Genomic DNA, 8,848 nt, shown 5'->3' on the forward strand with positions numbered 1-8,848 from the left:
TATCCACACCCCGTCGGGGCCCTCTCTCGTGGGCCTCCCCCTCAGCGCGCACCACACTCCCGTGGCGACCGAAAATCAACTCGTCATGCTCGCTTCATTTTCTGCCCGACGTAAAACAGCCATTTGTTAGGTCGTGTCAAGCCCGCAAGACCGTCCGCGGGGTGTCCCGTTTCTTGTCTCTCTACGAATGGCATATCGATTGGCGATTCATGCGATCGACGCCCGATAATAAATATCCGAGAGCTAGAACGGTGTAACGCCCGACGAGAGCGAGTCTTTCGGTCCGCGAGCGCTCCCCCGTACCGTCCCGTACCGCACTCCCCGTATTAATAAGCGCGGGGGCTTCGCGCGGCGTTAAGCAACGAGAACATAAATTTCCTGTCCAACGACCGTGCGAGAGTCGCCGCGACGTTTATCTCCACTTACCGTTGCCGTTATACCGTCGCCGCTGACGATCGATCGCGAATTAACGTTACCGGGATAAATTTAGCGTCACATCGGTGGAAGCCCCGCGCCAAGTTCGCGCAAATCCGCACCTCCTCTAATCGTTCGCCTGCGTCGGAACGCGCTGCGCGTGTTTCATAGAGCGTTTTCACGGCCGGGGAAGCATTCGCGCCCCCTCCCCCGCCGGGAGAGCTCTTCCGTATCGCCACTCCTCCATCGTCGACCAACGATAGTTTCGCCGGGCTCGTATTTGTTACGCGAAATTTCACTATGTGTCCAGAACAGATTGGTGTCGCGCCGCTTAGCCGTACGTTGGCCTCGCGGACGCTCGTTATGCCGCGGAGCTGTCTCGTAAATAACTACCTTATATTCTCCCCCTCCTCCTCTGGCGCCCTCCCTCTCGCTCCCTCTTACGTGCTCATTCACTCGTTCGCCTCGCTGTTTAGAGGTCCCGACGGGCTCGGGGTTTATGAAAGGCTTAAAAACCGTAGTAACTGTGCGCTCGTGTTGCGAGACGATAAACGGCGCGCACGCGCGCGCTCCGCAGAAGGAAGCGCGCGAGAATGATCGTCGAAACGACGTGTATAAGGTGCAAGGCGCTTTTCCGTCCCGAGCTCGTCGGTGATTAATACGAGCGGGGTGTGCGATTTTATAACGCGGGTGGACACGTCATTTTCCGCGCTCGAAGAACGGCGAGGTTGAGGCGCGACGAGACGTCCGTCGGCGAATTTAAGATTCCCTTGCAGAGATATTTCGCCGTTCTTAGCCCGTGGAAACGTCGTTGCTTAGTTTGAGCAGCGAAAGCGTGCATTCGGCTGAATGGCTGTTTTCATCTCCCGAAAAACGGCCATTTTGCGAAAAAAAGAATTCTAGCGCGAATCGCACACGAATATATCTGAGTAGTATAAATGTGTTATTGATTATTTTTTGGCGGTAAAAACGTACAGTGCTGTGTAAATTTGAGATGTGTAAATGTACGTTCAGCTACGAGTGCAAAATACTCGTTCAACACTGCGCTCACATTGCATATTTTGAGGTAACACGAGTGAATACACGACTGTTTAATATGGTTCTTTCCGCATTGGAACCAACTGAATAAAAGAGAAATGTATTAACGTGCTCTCATTCATTAGCTGAAAAACGAATGTCGAGGACGAGCAATCTCCTCCGAAACACTCGCACATACTCGCATGCACTCGTCACACGGAGGGGACAAATTTTGCTAGAACAGCAAATGTTTGTCAATATAGTGACAGCAAAAAAAATAATTGTTTATACAGCAAAAAATTCGTTCGGACAGCGGAAAGATTTGTTAAGAATATTAATTGCCCATAGGTCCAACAAGTAGCAATTAATATTCTTAACAAATCTTTCCGCTGTCCGAACGAATGTTTTGCTGTCTAAACAATTATTTTTTTTGCTGTCGCTATATTGACAAACATTTGCTGCTCTAGCAAAATTCGTTTTCTCCGTGCGTATTCCTCGAAAGACCGCGCGTGAGAGTGCGAGGAACGGACGAGGAAAATGATGGAACGGGCCAAGAAGGGTCAGAGGGAGAGTAAGAACGGTGAAATACTTTTGTAAGAATTTGTCACTTCGACCATCACGGAGGTCACGAATAAACGAACGAACGAACGAACGCGGATGACGCCACGCCTAGAAGCGTACGTTTGACATTTACGTAAACGCGTCTCTGTGTCTCAGCCATTTTGAATCGATAACGCGGAGAAGTGCTGCTCTTCGCGCGATGTCGAAAAAAGATAATTCGAGTGGACCTCGCGCTAATTCCGAACGTGGGTTCAACAGACGACGGCAGCGATTCGCGTCGCGCACTCGTCGCCGGCGCAGGATGTCGTCGTGGAAACATTTCAGGCGCTTCACCTTACCAACAACAAGTCGGCGCGACCGGTTGAAAATGCGATTCCATGATGTACGCTTCTAGATTACAAAGGACGACGGCAGGACGTACGTCGCGACGATCTACTTTGTTATCCACGGCGGAACGTGGAGAGCGCGTAGCGCGAGAGAGAGAAAGAGAGAGAGAGAAAGAGGGAAAGAGAAAAACGCGCGGTTTAGTATGCGCGCCGTCGCTGTCTTCACACCGACTTGAACCGAATTTATGTGGCACCGGGAGCCGAGGGTGTGCGTTTGAATCCAGGATGAGACACATCCATATTTTTTTTCTTTACGACCACGGGCGTTCGACCGCGACTCGTGGAACCGCATGCCGGATGTAGCGCGCGAAACGACACTTTTGCAACGACATGGTTATGACCTCTCGGACACGAACGGCGGAGGACGTTCGTGCAGTCGGGATTGCGAAACAAGCGCCGTACGGGGCGCGCGGCATAATGCATGAAGCGAGATCTGGAAACATCTCCGAGGAGCGCACAAAGACCACAGCCCTCACCGCGCCGCGAAGCGTCTCCGACGGCACGTCGCGTGTTCGCGCGTGATTGTTAAGTCTGAGATGATTAATAAGATTCATTTTACTTTCGTCATTTAAACTTAGCGACAAATAGAGAATGTAATTTGAGGAAATGTCGAGCGATCAAATGAAGATTGATGGGAAATGAGTGGAAAATATAACATATTTTAATCTCATATCTTCTTAATTTTTTTCTATTTTCTCTTTCTTCTTTTTCCGCTTCTTCCTTTCTTCTTTGAAGTTTTAATGAGATTTGAAGCTCTTAAAGGGGCTGGTTAGAAGCTGTAAAGGAAAAGGTAACGGTTGTGTGTGTCCAATAATGCTGCGTATGTTTACGAACAGAAATCTAAATTTGGAATTCGTGCAATAACAAAGATAAACAGAAAGAAGAAGCATTGGCGGATGTGAAATAAGATCTTACTCGCGGTCCAAGGAGCATTATCAGAAAATCAGCGTGATTTATGTTATATTCTAGTGATTTATGTTATATTCTAATTCTATTTCCGGTATTCATGGTTGTGAGTTATTTAGTATCTTTGAGAATATAATGAATTACAGATTCGTATTCATGGACTATTAGTCGGTCGTTTGGATCAATGTAACGTTTGGAAACATCCAAGGAGTGCAGAAAGACCTGTCCGCGCCGCGAAGTCTCCGACGGTATGTCGCGTGCTCGCGCGTGATTAATAAGTGTAAGAAGATCAATTAGATTATTTTGGTGTCACCACATGTTTATTCTCTTAAGTCGAATATCAGTGAAAATGTCTCTGAGATTAAATCAGTAGGACAATAATCGTACCGATAATCAGTGGATATTTGCTCATTTTTAATGAAAACACTTCCACTTAGCTCTCTTGTCTTATGTTTCACATTTTGGTCAATAAAAGATTCACTGCAAATCGCTGTTACGCGTATTCCGTAGCAGAAATATATACTTCCTTCTGCTCAAAAAGTACACGAAATTGTTTATTTAAACAAAACGAATTTATTGAATCAAAATCGAAATTCCTTTTTGCCATTAAGTTGGCATAACTATATTCGACTTTCATGCGGTGTTTTAGTGCGGTGTATCAATTAATTTGTTTACGGCAGCTGTTTATGTTAGTCGATCTTACAGCGATTTTTACAATGTCAAAAAGTCAAGAACGAATTTGCCCCAAATTTTATATTTCCAATGAATGCATATGAATCCACACAATAACAGTGAGAAAATGAAATTAAAATTTTGTGAAATAAATATTTCTTGTGGCATTTTCTTCGATACTTATTGGATAGAGAAAGATTTGACTGTGATGACGGAATATGTATTTTAGTAAAATTTATTTAAGTTGTCTTATTAATTGGTTTATTTGCTAGGAATAAAATTTTATTTCGTCATATTTGAATAAACAGTTATATCTGTGTAATAAATCTTATATTTCACAAATAAACTTTTAAGTCTTTTTTTCTCATTGTATTTGATGTAGTTCGTAAGATAGCAGACTCAAAAGCCAGAGATTTCGAGTTCCCGAGTCCCATCCACATAAACATATTTTTCACACGAATACGATATAAATTAAATCAATTAAACATAATTATAAGAATATTTCATATAAAATCATTATAAGAACATTTCACGTAAAATCATTGACAAAGCGATCGATTAAGAATGACTAAGATAATAAAAAAGAAGCAATAAGTAATATCTTTTTTTTCATTATTTCTAGTTAGGTGTCTCTGATGGAAGCAGTCGCTGTTATTAATAGATTTTTTCAGCGAAGTTTTATTATACCTATGACGACCACATTGAAGAAAATTTCCATCGGATAAACCGATTAAATGATGTATCCGACTGTTATTTTTATTGTCCCTCATTTTCCCGCTCAATCGGCCGTTCCCATTTCCCGCGTGTCTCTCCGCTTCGGCGGGACTCCGTTCTACTTTTTATTATATCCGATCCGAAGTGATGGATACTTTTACTCGATAAAGTATTCGATGAAATTACCGACACAGTTACCAGTGAAATCTAATCGGCAAATAAGTCGCCTTTTGTACACCCGTTGTAATTTTCATCGGATGAAGACACAACTTGATCGGACATCGTATTTGATCAGATATATCCGCCTGTTACTTTTTAATTGGATTATCCGCTTAGATATGATCGGACATTTTTCTCAGTGCAGCGACTATTGACTGCTTCTCAATTACGATACACTGACTGCACTTTAGAGAGTAATAAGTCACTTGTCATTCGAGCCAATTCTCTCGGCACATCGGACACGCAAGAAAAAAAAGAGGAATAATCTTTCACAAAAACATTTTTCACGACGAAGTATTCGCGTAATCTCGTTCGATACGCATCGTTCATATCGAAACGACCGGCGCTTTCGAAGAGGCGAGGGGAGGAACAGCCGCTTGGGTAGCTGCGGCGTCTGAGTGTTCGACGAAAAGCCTCTCTCGCGGTCGTCGACGGGGGCCGCAGACGGCCGCTATCAACGGGCCGGTTATATTGTCGCCGCGTTGTTCGTGCAGGCGGTTGCGCCCGTGAAGATATATACGAGTCGCTGTCACAATCTTTCGCCAGATTCGGGAACACTCGCGAGAGGCTGCCGAGGGGTCGAGGAATCCCGACCTCCCTGCGAACGTTTAAATCGATCTTCGCTCCCTCCCTCGGCCTCGCCGAGGCCCGGGGGCCTCAACTGTGTCGAGGGGACCACTCGAATCTCGTTACCGGGCCCAGCAGGACTCCGATTACCATTTCTCGGACAAATCGTCGCCTCGGAGCCGGTCGCCGCGGCTCGCGCGCTTCGAGCGAGACGGCGCGGACGGTCATTGATGTTGGTAGGCGGATGAGCGAATAACGAGCCGATCGACTGGTACGCGGAGCCGGGCCATTAGGGAAGATTCTCGCGAGCTACGAGGACGAGCGGTGGAACGGAGTCCCGCGGGAAATGGGAACGGCCGACTGACGAATGAGCGGGAAAATGAGGGATAATAATAACAAGTATGCGCTGCGATGGCGCAGGGACGACGCGCGTCTCTCCGCGAGATTAATTAATAACTGATTATCTCGTGAAGAATGTATCGCGCGATAAGATTAGTTACGAGTTATTAGTACATCGTAAATCTCAGCTACGGACAACTGTTTTGTCGGCGAATTAATGCTTCTCAATTAGCGTCTTCCCCGTCTCCTCTTCTCTCTCGTCGGTAAGGGGAATACGCATCTAGATAAGGACACATAGTGGTGCGTAATCACTCTCGGGCTAACCGAGTCTTATGCGAATTGGCAGCCAACACGACCCAGCTATGCGCTTGGGTCCGTGCGCACGAGGCCGACACGCGCGACATCGATGATGAGCGGCCGCCAAATCGGCGCGAATAGAGGCAGCGGTAGGATGTAGGCCGTATATCAATCGGTTTATCTACTTGTCGACGCGTGTGGTCGGACGGCGGGTCGGTTATGTCGCGGTCGGACGACGAGCGAGGCCGAGGAGGAAGGACAAAGCGCGCGCGACCCTCCGCGCGTTTCTCCCGATACACGCTCTCTATTCTCTCGCCTTATCCCGCCACTCTTCCGTGTGCCCGGTCCGATAACGCGCGAACTGGAAACAGAAGAAGAAGAAGACGGGATCGAACTCAGTGGGACTCGCGTTCCCCCGCTTCTTCAGCTCCCTCCGTCTTGCGGTTTCTCGCTTCTCGCTCGTCTCCGGCCGCTTCGCCGAGCGGTGTTTACGGACGATCGCGGCGGGGAATTACGGTACTGGGAAGAATGTGTTCCCCAAGAATAAATCCAACGACCGTCGTTAGATTATTGGTGGTGGAAGCGGCGATTGCTCGTTTAACAAATATCGCGCCGGCGAAAATCGCCGTTTATCCCGTCACTTCCTTCGCGAATACCGGTTCGCGTACCCTCCGTACGCGCTTCTTCTTCTCCTTCCTCCTCCTCCTCCTCCTCTTCTCCTTCGTCGTCCTCTTCTTCTTCTTCTTCTCCTCTTCTCCGAGTCCGCCTTCCGTTCTCCATCATCTTCTTTGTCGCCACTCTCACGGTCGTAAAACTATTCGCGGGTTCTCCTCGTCGGCGCGACTCGCGCGGCAACGACGATGATTCACCGGCCATCGCGCGTTTCTCAATTAGGTAACGCGGGGCACGGTCTTCCCGCTGATGGCCGATGGCTAACGTAATTTCGAATAAATCAAGCTCCTTTTTACCGGCTGCCCGACGGGAGGGCCTCCTCCCGCGCGGCCTTGAGGACGGCGCCGAGGCCAAAGTCGACCACCGCTCGTAAAACTATCCTCGACGCCCGCGGGAACTCTTCGAGTTCGCGGGACGATTATACTCCATTTCATTGTCGCGTAAAGGTCTGGCTACAACGCGACCCGTCCCGGTCGGATTTTACTGCGTCGCGTCGATAAAGAGGTCCCCGGAGGGGAGGGATCGAGAGCGGCCGGACGATAATGGAGACGCCGGCGGACGAAAAAGCGCGAGTCTTGCTTTATAGTTAAGTAGTAAAATTTATTTTCAGAGAGGTATACGCGCACAAATTGCGCCTACCTCGGGACGGAAAGCACACCGTCGTTTCGAGTCCCCGGAGAACGTGACGCGCGCGCTGAAACCGCGCCAGACACGGGGACATCGGGCACGGGAGCGCGCGGCCGCGTCAGCGATTCATAATTTATCGCTCGAGAGCTGCTCTCTCTCGTGCGGCCGTTTGTCCCTAATTTATGTGTTTTTAAAGGAGCAGCTTCCCCCCTCAGCAGCATCCCGCGGCTTTCAATTTTCGAGGGATTCCTATTGTCGCCGGATAATCTCTTTTTGATTCCGACGTGATTCTCGCGGGAATCCTTTTTCGTGCCTGTCGTAAACGCGCGAAGTTCATCCTTCCCGGTCGACGAGCCTACCTGGTGGTTGGTCGCAACGAAACAATTCCAAGTGAAAAACGTCATGTATATCTCAAGAGATATTGTTTCCGAAACGATTATTATTGCGATTATTATTATTATTATTATATGGGAATGTTTTCCCGGCAAATAGATCGAGATCGTTAAAGCGCGTTAAATTAAGTTGCGTCCGTTACAAGGCGACGGAGACGAGAGAAACAGCGGAGACGATACGATCGGCGGGTATCTCTGATTTTCAGCGTGCTTTTCCATTAGCTGTCGAGGTAGCGTATCGGCCACGTACACACGAAAATATCATACGAGCGCATCTACGGGATTGTGTGACTGGCTTGCATTTAAATAAATTATTGCGGGCGCATTTGCATGGCAAGGCGAACCGCTCGTCGTTCGCTTCCCGACGGGACACCTGGTGCATATTGTATGCATATTCGACGATTACTCGGGACAACGTCAAAACAATGCGCGACTGTCGACGCCTCGAATCTTCATCGAGCGCTCTCGTCAAATGATGCACCTTCGCCGCGTTTGCGATCAACACGACGTAGCATTGTTATGTTTTTCTTTTCCTTTTTCCAACAGTTTTACAAATATCACTCACCGAGAAACTCGAACCGGACGAGCCCTCCGCGGAGGACGCGCTTTCTTTCAGTTTCGCCTCGCCATTGTTACGTCGAGTGAATGAAACGTGTACGAGAGATAAATCCGTCACATCGACGAACGGATTATTCGGGGCCCAATAAAACACAAAACGCTTCCCCGAGAGAGAGAGAGAGAGAGAGAAGCCTCGACATATCATCGGCATCGATTACCTTCGCCGACTTCTTCTTCCTTGCAGATCGCCCTCGGAACTCTACCGCCTATTAAAAGTTCGTTTTCCTGGAGAACACGAGAGGGAGGATGCCACGGACGCCCCTTAATTAAAGAGACCCTCTTTGACAGGAATTTCCTTGGAAGGGCGCGGTTAAACTTAAGCGGTATTTAATAACGTAACAATTATATGGTAGGCACTAGGCTTTCGAAACCGCGTCTCGGGGACCGATAGACCTCATCGGTTCAACCTTTTCCTCTCTGTCCGACGTTAAATCCCGGCGATCTCTC

Source organism: Dinoponera quadriceps, unplaced genomic scaffold (assembly GCF_001313825.1).
Source record: "Dinoponera quadriceps isolate SergipeBrazil2010 unplaced genomic scaffold, ASM131382v1 scaffold405, whole genome shotgun sequence".
In the NCBI taxonomy this organism is placed as follows: Eukaryota; Metazoa; Arthropoda; class Insecta; order Hymenoptera; family Formicidae; genus Dinoponera; species Dinoponera quadriceps.